The sequence below is a fragment of the Ursus americanus genome, chromosome 4 (genome assembly GCF_024610735.1).
Source record: "Ursus americanus isolate L20-20 chromosome 4, mUrsAme1.1.p, whole genome shotgun sequence".
Taxonomy (NCBI): Eukaryota; Metazoa; Chordata; class Mammalia; order Carnivora; family Ursidae; genus Ursus; species Ursus americanus.
The window spans coordinates 13,941,531-13,957,914 of record NC_142130.1 but is presented as its reverse complement, the minus strand read 5'-3'; the positions used below and the strand labels follow the sequence as shown (position 1 = coordinate 13,957,914).

The 16,384-nt window shown below is 31.8% G+C and overlaps 1 protein-coding gene across 6 annotated transcripts in view; it reads right to left on the bottom strand.

The window, feature by feature from the left end:
* Positions 1–16,384, bottom strand: part of NAALADL2 (N-acetylated alpha-linked acidic dipeptidase like 2) — a 1,315,864-nt gene that overhangs the window by 137,236 nt on the left and 1,162,244 nt on the right. The window lies entirely within an intron of this gene.

The window sequence follows — 16,384 nt, the reverse complement described above, 5'->3', positions numbered from 1 at the left end:
CTTAAAGTACAAAACATATCAACATAAATTTTGAAGATTTTTAATGAGCATTTTACATAACTAAGTAATTAGCATTTTATAGACTTAGATACTATAAAATATGTGTAATGCAATTTTTAAGGTTTATATTTCAAATGTATGATAAAAATATACATCATACATACTTTGTGAGGATTCTTTTTTTTTAAATATTCATTCATTTATTTGAGAGAGAGAACTCAGTGGGGTGGGGCAGAGGGAGAGAGAGAGAGAGTCTGACGCAGACTGCACTGAGCACGGAGCCTGATGTGGGGCTCCATCTCAGGACCCTGAGACCACAACCTGAGCTGAAACCAAGAGATGGACACAACTGAATGCACCATCCGGGTGCCCCCCTTTGTGGAGATTCTAAGTGGAGGTACAAGCTTTCATTTTATATGAATGTGTGTGTTTATATATACAATTATATTTATGTCTTTTTTCAGAAAATATTTCGTTAATGAGAGAACAAAATCACACATTAATTGGCATACAGGAAACCTATTTTTCATATAAGATTAATCCATAGCTATGGATTAAAAATTTATTACACTGCAAGAGTTTTTCTATCAATAAAATTACAAATAATTTAATTTCAGCTATTTTTTAAAAAAAATCAATTCAAAGATACAGAGAACTATATGAACATCTATTTATAGTGTCCTTTCACTGCAAAATTCAAAAAGCCTTATTTTATATTAGCTTATTCAAGTTAACATAGTTTTTATTGTTTTTTTTTTTTCTGGAATAGAAAACATTTCTGAAAATCATTAGGCAGAAGGATTTTATTTTTATGTATCTATAAGACATCTATGATTATGTATAATAATAGATCTTAACAATATGAATTGTGAAGGAGAGACCTAATCCTTAAACCTTACTTTATACTAGTATTTCCCCAAATACGTGCCATGTAAACCTACTTTTATTTTGAAAATACTGGTCTAAACAAAGTTAAGCAGCCATCTTTAAGTCACAGTTTTTCAAAGTCTCTGTTTTAATAATATGCTTTGTGACTATCTAATAGTGTGTATATGATATGCAGCCATTTCAGAAACTGACTCTAGATTCTCTTTCCTTCTTCCACAAGACAATCTGAAGTGATTACTTCACTATAGGGTCTACTTTGAGAATGTAACTATAGGCTTTCATGATAAAGAATTTTAGAAGTATAATGATGCCATGAATTACAATTTTGAGTGTAAAAAAAAGAAAAAGTTAAGTAAAACACTGTAATGTTTATTTATTTATTTAACAGAGAGAGAGCAGGGGGCAGGGGCAGAGGAAGACAGAGAGAGAGAATCTCAAGCAAACTCCCTGCTGAGCACAGAGCCTGATGTGGGGCTGGATCTCGGGACTCTGAGATCATGACCTAAACTGAAATCAAGAGTCTGACACTCAACCAATTGAGCCACCCAGGCACCCCAAAACACTGTGATGTTTAAATCAAGGGGACTGTGTAATTTTTTAAAGTATATATTTTCTACTTCTCCCAATTTAAATTCTAAGAGTAATATCATCATCACGAGCACCTTCAGTGGCCAGGTATTGCTCTTTTCTACCACATCCAGTAAAGGAAACCAGAAACTATTGGAGAAATGGCTCATTCTAGATTGTGGGCAGGGAAAGTACAAGGCAAGTCTCAAAAATCTTATGTCAAAAATCAAGGAAGCTGTCAAAGATTGATGTGATCATGTCAAAAAATCTTAGGACAAGACTTGAAAGAGTTCTCTCTTACCAAATTTGTGACACCCTGAGCATCTAACACAAATGATTTAAACTGATAGAGATCCTTGATTCTAGGAAAATTGATTTAATATATAAAAATACTGCAAAGAGAAGACACCAAAAACATTTGTTATTATCATTTGAGGCAGCTATTACACCAATTCCATGAAAACTGTTATTAGAGAAAATTAATTAAACATGTAATCTGCTTTTTAATAGAAACTACATTTCACGGTTAACCAAATAGTTTTACTTTACATAAGAATATTTGTTAATAAAGGCAGAATAAATGATAAAATTAGAAAGTTATCATTCTATAATCTTTAGTAAAACTAGTGTTTCAGGCAAACATCACCGATTATCGATGATAATCATTGATTATCATTAAAACTACTAGGTAAATGGTTAATGAATGTGATTTGTGCTGATCACCATTCCTGTTTCTTCTCCATCAGGATGGATGGTAGTCATACCTTACCCAGTCTCCTCAAAGTTAGGCATAAACCTGTGACTTGATAAATGAATGAAAGCAAGTGTTATTTATGGGCAGAAACATTTGAGAGCCACTCCATACTTGTCCATTTCATTCTTTCCCTGCCTTGGTGATTATAAAGAGTGCATTGATATGCAGATGTAATTCTGAGTCATCATAGAGTGGAAGGTTGCAGGCTTTGAATGAATAAGAAATATTTTTTGTCATTTTAAGCCACTGAGATTTTGGAATTGTTACTGCAGTGTAACCTAGTCTTTTATTACTATTATAATGGGAAATTGAACACTTGATTGTGCTAAACTAACATCATAGATACAATTTTCTAGTAACAAGGGAAAACATCACTGTACAATGAAGAGATCAGAATATCATTACTCTCATCAAATGATGAATCTTAGAATTATTGAGGGTATTTCTACAAGGTAAGAAGTGCCTCTGACAGAATACAACATGATGCATATATCATCTACGTTGTATTCTAGCCAAAAAAACTTAATATTAATGTGTAATCAAGTCTGAAGATTTAACTTTCAATTCCTAGGATATTCAGGGGATAGAGGTATATGTTAAATGACACAACATATCCAGAAGGTAAAACTAATGATAGGACAACTGGCCTATTCTCATCACCAAATCAGTGTTGTGGGGTGGGGGTGAGGAGGGGGGGAAGGGCTACTTCTCATAAAGAGGCTTAACCAAATGCAACATTTGGTCCCAAATTTAATCTAGGTTTAGACAAACCAGTTACAAAGGGTATAAGGAAGACAATTAGGAAAGTTTGAATATGAAATAGATATTAGCTAATATTAAGGGATTATTAGTAATTCTATTAGATGTTAAATTATTTTGAGTATTTAGGAATAAGTTTTTTTTTAAATATTAATTGTACAGTATTTAGAAGTGAAGTCACTTAAAGTATGCCAACATATTTTAAAAAGTCTATAGATGTCTGATACAAATTTAATACATGGCAACAGAAGTATCATTTTAAAGATTTAGAACATAAAAAAAATTGAAATGAACTAAAAGTTGAGAAAGGCAAAAAAGAGGAAGATTTAAACAAATGATTTATAATTATATATAAATTAATTTTAAACTAGACTTCTGGTTGAAGGTTCTATAAATTGAACTAATATTAATTATTTTACATTGGATCTCATTTTTCCACATCCTTGTCCTAATTTCTTTATTTAAGTATTATCAGACCATTGAACCAGTTACTACTGAGATTAGTCAGTTCCACTGCCTGATGCTACTTACTGCCAAATGAAAATCAATAGAATCACCCATCATTATCTCCTTTAAAGAATTTAGGTAATTGTTTTTAAATTTCCCATTTCATTGGCTTTGGAATGATTCTCCTACTATATTGGAAATTTCCTTTCTTTTATAAACAATACATGCATCATGAGGTCCTATTTTATCAACTAACCCTAACCCTCCTTCTCATTTATACCATCATTACTCTTACTCTCTGGTCTCCAGTGGTATGACTTCCTTTCATTTCCTAGGATAAGCCGGGCTCCCACTTTCCTCAGATACATTTGTCATACAGATTTCTTTGCCTGATTCTTTTTCTTCTCCTTCTTTAACTAAACAGTTTAGGTCAAAAACTCAAAAATTACTTTTCCAGGAAAAATTTTCCAAATACCCCAGACTAGGTCAGTATTCTCCACAGCCCTACTTCAATTCTAACAGTACTTTATACGTTCTCTCAGAACCTTAGCATAGTTTGTATCTGTGCCTATATTTTTATGACATCTATTTCCCATAGACTCTTGGCTCCTGGAGGAGGATAATCATTCCTCTTTTGTTTACTGCTATATCCTTTGCCACTAAAACAGAGTCCAGCAACCAGAATGTGTTTCATAAAGATTTGTCTAATGGCTCTTTTTGAGTTTGGGCATGTAAGGCAGTATGATACAGTAAAATACAAGGCAAATACACTTTCTTAGGTTGCTCATTGTTATGTCCCTGGACTGTATACCTATATTATTCTACAGAGATTCTGAGTAAATATTTTTTATGAGAATGAATGAGATTGGAGCTTAGTCAGAGTTCTATGTCAGCTACACACCTGCTATAATTTTGATCTTCACTTCTATGGGTAGCAGTTAATTACTGATAAAATGAGTTGTTTAAAGGATGAATTTAAAGGATATTCTCAGCACTATAAAGCTGCAAAACTAGGATATTCAGTTATTTACCCTGCTATTGCCATTACTACATTTGATGCTAGTAATAGAATAACCTTTTGAGAACAGTCAACCGTTTGGGATCAAGAAATATTTATTTAAAAAGTATATAGTGCCTTCATTATCAATTGATATTCTGACAAGTTTTTGTAGAACCTGACAAGTTAATTTTCACATTTATATGGAAGAACAAAGGGCAAGAACAGTCAAGATATTCTTACACAAGAAGTAAGTAGGAACCATGAACTACCAGATAGGACATCTTATTTTAAAGACATAAGGCTCAAACAGTATTGTGTTTGTACACCGATGGATGAGGAGACTGAAGAATACAATTGAGAGCCCACAAACAAATCTATACATGTACAGAAATTTGATATGTAACAATTTTAATGTACATCACTAAGGAACAATGGAATTCTCAATAAATCAGATAGAAAAATAGAAAACTACACCCCTAACTAAATCATCACAATCATCATCATCATCATCATCATCATGGTAGATTAAATATTTAAATGTTAAGGGAAAAATTATAAAGATTTATAGAGTAGTAGAAAAATATTGTCTCAGGATATGGAAGAACTTCTTAAAACTCTAAAAACACTAAATGTAAAGAGAGAAATTGCTAAACTAGATTATACTGAAATGAAGAACTGTTCACTAAAAGATACAATAAAAAGAGTGGAAATAAAAATCAAAACCTGGGAGGAGATATTTATGACACATGTAACAAGTTCATGGCCAGAATAAAGAAATATCTCCTCTGAGTCAATAAAAAAGACTAACAATCCAATTAAAAAAAAAAATTTAACTTGGCAATGATTTTAACAAGCACTTAGAAAACATACATACAAACAAACATCTAGAAAACACAAATTGTCAATATCTAAAAACATTCAATTTCATTAGCAATCAGAGAAAGGCATACAATTTAAACCACAATTAGGCAACACTTGCACATATCAGATTAGCAAAAATAAAAAACTATCAAGTTTGGTAGAGGATTATATTAAAGAGAATTGTCACACATGCCTCCAAGAATTGAGACTACATTAGTCCACTAAGTTTAACTATCAGCACTGGAAACTAGAGCCACTTGTGTCAACATTATTCCAGAAAATTTTGTTTATGAAGATAGGCTTTAAACTAATAAATAACTTTACTCTTTGCACCAAGAAATTTCTACAAACCAATATATCCAAAAAATAGCTTACTCTTCTGTGCAAACACCAACTTCTCTGGGCAATATGTTGTTCACTTGGACAAATAGCTCATTTATCAGTCTTCCCTTTATCATGTCCACGATCCCTAATTTATTGTCATGAATTTTTCCCATTAACAATTATTTGTCTGAATTAAAACACTCACCTTAAAACTTAAGTCTAGACACTCAAATCTTCTATTAATATTTCCTCCAGGATATTCCCTCCTGAAATATTACTAAGATCCAGTCAAGGTATTGTCCTCTCTTTGTGAAATCAGTGTAATAATTTTGCTTAATCAATAGACTATTCTGGATTTTTTTTGGGGGGGGGGGGCTTGGCAGTCAATTGTCCCAGCAATTTAGCATTACCTAATAGGTTTAAATATGAGTCTGTAATTCCATTCCTGGGTATATATCTTAAAGAAACTCTTATACAAGGAGACTTGCATAAAAATGATCTTAATAGTTGCTGGAAACAAACCAAATACCCCTCAACAGTGGAGCAGTACATAAATTTTGGTGTATATAAGCAACAAAATGTTTTACAGTAATAAAAATAAACAAACTACAGTTATACCTACCAGTGTGGATGAGGAAGAGGGAACTCAGCTTCTCTTCATTATCACTTAAAATTTGTGTTACTGTTCTAAAACTTAAAACCCAGCTAATACATATCTTTACTTATTCTTCAAGGTCAAGTACACCTTTATTCCTCTGAACAAATACTGCAACTCTCTTTTTGAATAGTTGACTGAAAGAAGATATATCACGCAGAGAGGTTAAAAAAAGCCCATGTTATAAAAAAAAAGAAAAAAAAAGTAATAACATTTTATTGCTTTAAAATACTTTTATTATTTCCTCAAGTCATCTGACACAAAAATTATAAGTCTTTCTACACTGAAATAATCTTGCCACCTAAGATTCTCATCAGCCTCTTGTTCATGCATTTACTACTTGGTCCCACGTTCCCAATCATTTAGTGTTTTCATTCTGACATATCCCTCTGTCTTCATACCCTCCTCCAACTGGGTTATCAATAATCTGAATTAGCCAGGATTATTAATCAAAGAAGATATGATGAGCCATAATTACTTGATCTTGCTTAGTCTCATTCTTCCAAACCAGGGTTTTTAAAAACTTTAATTTCTTTTCCACATTCATTAGTTTATGGAAATCAGGCTTAACATTGATCAGCATAATTATTTCCCTGGTCACGAGAAATGATCTGAAATAAGCATGATGCCAATTCAGAGTAATAAGATAAGGGTCCATATTGCTAGGCCTTTCTAGAAATCAGCATTATTGCTTTTATCAGAAAGTCACCAGAAGAGAGATCCTCTCTTGCTTTGACAGAATTATGTATGGATATGATTCCAGGAACTGCTAGCAACATTTTCTACTATAGAGGAATTCTGCTGGTGAAACACCCAACAGAGACAAGGGTAGAACTGAGAGGACAACAGATAAGTAGATCAAGGGCTGTGTTTGAGCTACTCCTAAAGTGTGCCTCTTCTAGAATTTTCAGTTACATGAGAAAAATAGAATTATTTTACTTTTATTGAACAAGTTTGCATGTAGGTCTTTATTAATGACAAACACAACATCCTAATGATATGGACTTTTTCACTTTTGAGAAAATATTTCTAAAATGGATCACTTTCTTCATAGCTTTCTTAAATCAGTAACTATAAGGATCATAATTCTTTTTCTTGACAACTAAGGAACATAATTATGATTGTTCATTATTGCTTTATTTTAGAAAGCAGAAATATTACTATTTGAACCTCCAATAATGGTCAAGGACACTGTAATTTTAAATTTAATTAATTCTTAAACCTTAATTTATAATATTAAAAAGACATATTAGCAAATAAACCATAATTAATCTAAATGAATATTGTTTTCCTATCACAAAAATTTTGTTTGCCTTTCAAACAAAAATTTGCTTTGTTCAAATCTAATTCTTGCTCAGTTCCTAAAATTCAATGTAATATCATAAAACTATTAATATTTGTGGAATATCTTCATTCTATCTTAAAACACCAATTGCTGTGAACTCTTTGAGAGACACTGCATAATTCAAATTCTGACAACTAAATGCCAAAAAAACTGCAATTTTTTAATATTTTCTGTATCACACCAATAGCAACAGAATATATAGGTCCAAAGATTATTTAAAAGCAAACAAATAAAAACAGGATGACATTCAGACTGTTCTGAAAAAGAAGACAAGAAAACATACATATATCTATATAGATATATATAGATCTATATATCTTCAGAGTTTTTCAAGGAATAATACAGAGAGTGACTAGCACTGAAAATCTGTATCATTAATTCATTCGTACCACATAATGTGTGTGTGTGTGTGTGTGTGTGTGTGTGTGTGTGTGTGTATGTGTAAGGGGATTTTTTATTACAGTAACACATGGGGACAGTGGGTACTGACCCCAGGACATGTAAGCATCATGATCAAAGTCCAGTAAAATAGATTCCAAAAGACTGCCCAGATTCTTCTGGCTTGTTGTGTTACATTAGATTTTTTTAAATAAGTGGTTATTGCCTAGGGCTTTTAAATCTTTTTATTATACAAAGTCTTTATTTCAACAGCAGTCTTTGGAAGGACATTTGACCTGCCTACCTAGAGCTAATCTGTTATCCATTGACTGCTCTGCCCTTTGTCTCTGTACTTCTACACCACTTCAAGGATGATATTTGTCTGAGAATGGTATGAAAAGACAAAAAAACTCTTGTTCAAAGTGAGGGGCAAATGAAGAAATTAACATTAAAATTCACTTTCAACTTATTGACATTTACCAGAAATAGGAAGGATATATTTAGCTCATACAAAATTCAAAACTATTACTTTATGGGATGAGGCTACCATTTCCTGAATTACACATGAAAACTTTCTGAAGTAGGTTGACTGTATCTTTATTTCATATTATTTATAGGTGAACATAGAGCTTCCTATCCTGATTTATATAACTAGCATATTTATGTTCTGTAATAAATACATGTTAATCAGCCTTTATGTATATATTAAAGAAAAAATGTATGCTTAAAGAATCACTTTTCTACTTAGCTTAATATGCAGTAATAACTCTTGTAATATGATGTAGCAAAATATCTACTTTGATGATTAACCTCCCTTTAAAAAGGGAGTCAAATTTTGACAGTCTTATATTGTGTAACAATTTGCTTTTGAGTAATAAAACCAAAAACGAAAAAGAAACTGGTAGTATAAGTCATGCCTTTAGAAACTATAATATTTGTGCCATATAATGAAAAACAATAAACCAAACCTCTCTAGGCAAGAGAAAATATAGTCGGCAACATTTCCAATTTCAGTAAATGAAGATAGTGAGTTTAATTATACATTTATGAAGAAGATATACACCGATAATATTTCCTTTTCAAGGCGTAGAAGGTTGGTTTTAATATCGCATCATCTCCCTTGAGTAGCTCCAACCAACATTCTTTATTACAAAGTACAATCTCTACATTGAAAATACATATTTGGGATATTTTCTGGTTTAGTTCGTGTCATGAAACACAGTGTAGATCCCCATGGAGACATGGTGCATCTAGTAACAATAATTTGATATAGCAGGAAATAACTTTTGAAGTATTTTTAAAAATAACAAAAGCCTTAAATCCACAGCTTCAGAATCACCTCAAATGCACAAACAGGATTAAAGAATATCATTACACTTCCTTTGCTAAATAGAATACAATATTCACGTATTTTATCCAAATAATATATCAACACTAAAGATACTTGGAAGACACTCAGATTTGCTCAATCAGATTAGAAATCATGGCCAGGTTTTAAGCATTTAAAGAATTGAACCAGAAATCTATTAGCTCATGAATACAACATGACTTTGGAATTCAGGGAACTGAATAAAAGGAATTTGGTCTCTTCCTTTTTCTCTTACTTTTTACATAAGGCTACTAAGCTATAATTTTTAAGCTAGAGCTTAGAATGATATCTCAGGAGAAATAAAATCATTCTGTATTTTAGTCTGCCTTTCTATTCTATAGTTATAAAATGAATAGATTGTTTCAGTAGATGGTTTTCAGTTACCATGCTCTAAGAATCTTCGTATCACAACAACTGGTACAAACATAATTTATTAGTGACATTTAAAAATAATTGCAGATTCGTGTTTCACAAATCATGTGTTTAAAATAAATTAGCAGAATATAACTGTATTAGTCAAAGTGATTCTGGTTATCATCTCTAAATGTAATTAATATTAGCTGAAATGGTTAAAAATTAGAATTAATTAAATGTTTTTCATCATTGAAGACACCACCATTAGCCTTTATTCACACCACTGCAGAATTGAGTTAAAATTTATAGCTATAAGTAAGGGCAAATATAACTACATTGTTAGAATACAAACTATATAAGAATTTCTAGCCTTGACTTCAAGGCTTTATACAAATGCTGCCTTTTTTTCTGCAATTTAATCTCACTGTGACACTGTCTCCACATATATATGGGAATAAATACTATATTATTCCTATTATTTCCTCTTTGGAATATTGCAAGATCCAAACAATTTTATAAAGGATCTCTATTTTAATATTTTATAAGAAAAGGAAGAAATGCATACACAATTAAGAACAGTATTTAAAAAAACCCTATACTAAAAATGTATTAATATTGCATATCCTATATAATTAAAGATAAAGAAATCATTTTTTTCTTAAGCTAGGTGGGAAAAACAATGAAATGACTTATAAATTGGTATTTCTTAAGGAAGCTCACGCAGAATTAGATCATTTGCTAGTTTCCATGTTACTACATTTATAAGGTCTTTTGTTTTCCTGGATGTACTATTCATACTCAGAGATTTTAAAATATAATATACAGCATTTGGGGTTCCAGAGGAAAAGTACTATTAATCCAATAATGTAATAGATAGCATCTTTCCTCTTCTATCCCAAATGCTATATATTGACACTTGATTTTAAAAGGCCTTTCCTTCTCAACATAGCTATAGTGTTTTGTTTTCTTTAAAATACAGTTATCAGTCATCATTTACTGAGTGTGCATTATAGGAAAAAGTTATCAAGAAAATGCTAATAAAATATATTAAATCCAAAAAGATATAAAATAAATAAGAATGTTACATCAATTAAAAGTACACCAGGGGCACCTGAGTGGCTCAGTGGGTTAATTATCTGCCTTCAGCTCAGGTCATGATCTCAGAGTCCTGGGATGGAGCCCCTCGTCAGGCTCCCTGCTCAGCCAGGAGTCTGCTTCTCCCTCTCCCTCTGCCCTTCCCCCCCACTCCTTGCTTGCGCTCGTTCTCTCTCTGTCTCTCTTAAATAAAAAAATAAAATCTTAAAAAAAAAAAAAAAAGTAGACCGAAGAACTGGTTAACAAGTCATGTGAACTCTTTATGGGTAATGGCAAAGAACAGAAGCTCAGGCATAAATGAAGAGAAAAAAGAATTTCAAAATTCCAAATAAGTGGATGACCAGTTGATTGGGTAAATACACTTCTATTTCCTGAATTTTTAAAAACTGTCATAAAATACACATAACATAAAATTTACCATCAACCATTTTTAAGTGTATAGTTCAGTGGTATGAAATACATTCATAATGTGTAAGCAGGACCAATATCCACCTCTATAACTCTTACACCTTGTGTAAGTTACAAGGTGTAAAACTGAAACTCTATATGCATTAAAGAAAAATTCCTCTTCCCTATCCCAACCTCCATTGTATTTTCTTTCTCCTTGGTTTTGATTACTTTAAGTACATCATATACATTGGAATCATAAAGTATTTGTCATTTCATGATTGGCTTATTTCACTTAGCATGAAGTCCTCAAGTGTCATCCATGTTGCAGCCAACGTCAGAATTTCCTTCCTTTTTAATGCTGAATGATATTCCATTGTATATATACACCCCATTTTACTTGTTCATTTATCCCTCTATGGTCACTTGGGATGTTTCCACATTTTAGCTATTGTGAATAAATGCTGTTATCAACATGGGTATACAAATATGTTTCCAAGATTTCACTTTCAATTCTGTGGGATATATACCCAGAAGTGGAATTGGCAGAACATATGATACTTCTATTTTTAATTTTTTGAGGAACTGTCATTGTTTTCCACAACGACTGTACCGTTTTATATTCCCACGAACAGTGCACAAGGGTTTCAATTTCTCCACATCCTTGTCAACACTTGTTGTCTTTTGTTTTGTTTTGTTTTGTTTTTAATAGTAGCCATCTTAATGGTGTCAGGTTGTGGGAGGATATGCTTTTGAACACTTTCTCTTTCTTATAATGTATCGTTTCCTGTGGATCCCATAAACCATTCTGCCCTGGGTCTTTTGTCCTCTCCCTGTCACTCTTGCTTTTCTGCATGAGTACTGCCAGGGTGACATTGTCTGTACCACCGGTACAGATATGAAAATGTTCTATAATCTATGCTATCCCATGCAGTAGCCCCTGGCCATGTGTGGTTACTAAACATGTGAATTGTGGCTAATGATATTGAGGAAATTAAATTCTAGTTCTATTTAAATTATTTTTTAGTTTAAAGCCACATGTGACAAGTGGTTATTACGTCAGGTAATGCATTGGATTCTATTTCTTCCTGAGCTCCAACCTCATGTATCCAACTGTTCCTATGACAAATTTGTCTAGATGTGCTAAGTATCCAAAATTCCACATGTCTAAGGTTAAATTCTATCACTTTCTTCAGCCCAAAACCTAATTTGGTTAATTCAATAATATCAACTTTGCCCAAACTGGAGCTATTCAAATTGTCCTTTACTCTTCACTCTGTTTCATACCCCATATCCAGTAAATCATATATCCTATTATTCAAACCGAAAAATGTCTCTTAAATCTGTCTTCTGTTATTCAAAATACATATCATCATTTCTCACCCAATACCACCAACAACCTGCTTTTTAAAGAACTCTTAAGGGAAGTTTTGACATTAAGATAAAGTTAATATTTCTTAAATTCTTCAAATGTCATCTTTCTGGTAAATTCTTCAAATCTCCTAGTCAGAAGCATGAACTCCATCATCTTTCTTCTCATAACTTGTTCATATCACTATCACCTCTTTTACTATGTTATATTAAAATGATTTCCTTACCTGTTTACTCCCTTGAACCTATTCTCATGTATTAACTGTTTTTGTCTGTCAAGCGTTTTGTTTCATCCTTGGCTTATAATAGGCTACTAGAATACTTAGAAAACTAATAACAATTTACAACCTAAATGTTGAAGATTTAGATACATAACTAGACAATTCCTAGGGAGAGAAGGAGAAATAAGCCTATTTCAAAACATAAATCCTTGGAGATTTTTATTCCCTTATTAAAAGATTAAGAGTTAAGATTTATATTGGTATTTCATTCATGTGTAATCTTTGGAGAAATTAGTTTGGCTTCCATGATAATTTTTTTTAAATGTTATTTTTAAGGGTAATTATAGAAGACAAGAAAACATCTTCAACATTGATGCAGTACGTGCTGCCCTTTGGCGACTTTATACTGTACCACCTGACTGTCATTGAAGCAATGATGAATTACACCTTTTAGCATCAATATTGAGCCTCATTCATTACTTTCTTAGGTTCCATGCTTTATATCAAAAAGACAAATGCCAGGATAAATTCATACTTTGTAAAAAAAATATTTTTAAAGAACTGAAAGACAGCATCGGGGAGCTATAGACTAGAACTCATAGCTCCTATGTCATGTATGAGTGCAGTTTATTTATTTTCAGAAAAAAAAAACACCATTGATAGGTTATTAACTTTTCAGTGCTTGGAAACTGTAATTTAATTTTATATAAATCATATTTGTGATCTATAACAAAGGTCTAGAGTACAAAGTTGCTTACTTGTAAAAGATATAGATTACATTACATGATCATTTGTATTAGATGTGTATGTTTCTTATATTAATTTAATTAGATAAAATAAATATGTGACTGTGTTATAGTGCCATGTATTGAATTCAAATTTTTATTGGGAGAAATAAGGAATCCAACTATTTCAATTCAATTATTCAATTGAATTTTCAATTCAATTCAATATTTTCAATATTTTCAATTCAATTCAATATTTCAATTACTACAGATTTTTTAAATGTTTTATGATTGGTGTAATATCAGTCATTGTGTTTTATCATTTTTCAAAGTGTTTCTCCTACTTTATATCAGGTTTTCAGAATTCACAGTAACAGAATTTATACCTAACTGGGTCTTTTTATTCAAAGTCCATTGCTATTTCTATAATATCTCACTGCTATGTGAAATATGAGTATACTAAATACATGATATACTATGATAATACCACTATTATTCTTACTGAAACAAAATATTCTAAAGGCCTCAATCTTTTACAAATTAAATTACATATTCCATTTGTACACACTAACTTACGAGTGTATTCTCAGCATTTGATTAATTAGTTAAATCATTTGCTTTCATATCTAACTTATTCTTTTTTAAAGTGAAAACTTAATTCAGAAAATGCAGGTAAGAGTCTATTTGAAGACATCAGCACTCATATTTTTTAATGTGTTAATAATTATACTCAATTACATCCATATTGCATTTCCAGAGAAAATGTATACATTATCTTTCAATCTCACAGAATCCTAGTGAAGAAAGCCATTACTAGTGTACTCCTTTTTGGTGTAGAAAATAAAATACAGTTTTACTAAATAAAATAACAAGTTAGTAGCCAAGGTCTTAAAATCTATACTCCATATTTTCTAGTCATGGGCCTAGTCAACCCCACCATATTTATATTTTTATTTTGTTGTTGATCAATGAAAATTTGACCTTAAAATAAAGTATTAAGTACTTGTTTTTATGATTCCCCGGTTTCTCTTATTGATAAACTAAGATTGAACTTCTGAAGCACAATTTCTTCCTTTGGCCTATATCTCCAACAGGAGGTGTTACCATAGGTAAACACGATGACTGGGGAAACCGGATCAACATTAGATAAATATATTTGGTCATAAAAAGTATCACAGGTCACTTGCTTCTGCACTTAGGCATGTTTGATTTCTTCATAGACATAGAATTTTTTCTAACATCCATTTAATGGATTAAAATCTGCTTACATATGAAATAAATATGAAAATAAATGTAGAACGTGTGGTGATGTCTGTGCACAAATTTGTGTATCCTCTCAAATAGTCTCCAACTTCCTGTGTTTCACACTAAGTACTTACCGCAGGTATATGTTCAGGCTGTGTTCTATGTTCCCCTACTCCCTTCTGCCCCAGCCCTGCTTCCCAACATGCTCTTAGAAGCTGTGGTGTGGCCAAGACAACAGGCAGCAAGAATCAGTGTGTGTTTACACTTCTCATTATACACCTGATATCAACAGGGTCTCAAATTATTCATTCCACAAAAATCAATGAATTCCCTGATCCAGAGGAAAACAGGAAAAAATGGAGAAAATATTACTATTGCATTGCCCTAAAATCCTCTAATGCTTCACTTAAAAATAAGTAAATAAACCTAGACTATAAGTATCCAGATTATTTGAATGAATGCACATACATGCACACAAACACACTCATCTAGGGGCGCCTGGGTGGCACAGCGGTTAAGCGTCTGCCTTCAGCTCAGGGCGTGATCCTGGCGTTATGGGATCGAGCCCCACATCAGGCTCCTCCGCTATGAGCCTGCTTCTTCCTCTCCCACTCCCCCTGCTTGTGTTCCCTCTCTCGCTGGCTGTCTCTATCTCTGTCGAATAAGTAAATAAAATCTTAAAAAAAAAAAAAAAAAAAAACACTCATCTAAACGTATGCAGATGCATATACTCTTTTAAATAGGTATATAGATATATATAGATAGAGATATGTATTTTTATCTATCAATCTATCATCTGTACAATTATTAAGAATATAATTAATAATTTGAATACTAAGGAACTATTATTTGGGGGCCACTTCTATGTTGCTATATCCAAATAAAAATGGATATTAAAGGATGGGTACTTAAAATCTAAATTAAGGAAGCAAAATAAATTGTAAAGCACAGAGGTATGAATGTAGTTAAGATTCAGATAATTTGAGCTTAGGAGAATTTTAAGTAAAATGTGGGCCAAACTCCTCTAATTTCAGAAGTTCAGAAAAAATAAAACACGGTTTTTTAAAAAACTAGGGTATACCGAGAATCCTAGTCTGTATTCTGAGTTCATTCTACTGCCACTTATTGAGTTCAGTTCATTATATCATATTTTCCTGTTTCTGAAGGAGAAAAATAGCCTTGTAAAATTCACTAAGAAGATTTAAGAATGATTCAATCATTCAACTAAGTATTTATAAATATGGATTATTTTAAATGTGCTGAAATGTCAACATTCTCTATAAACTCTATCCCCAAAAGGGAGGTTATGACAGACTAAACAAATAGTTGGTAAATGTAAAAATTCATATGATGTCATATGATGTCAGAACATTAAATTTATTTACTCCATACTGTACAATTTAATTTTCTCCATATTATAAACACACAGCTAAGAGTTTTAAGTAAAAATATAGGTCTGACCAACATAGTATAAAAACACTTATTATAAATGCAATCTTTTTTTTTAAGGAGCCATTTTTCTTTCACTACAACTAAAAAGTACCACCGTAAACAACTGAGTATCTTAAATATTGAAACAAAACATTGAAGATACAAAAATTCAAAGATGCATTTTATACTACGCTTAATCAAAGAATGT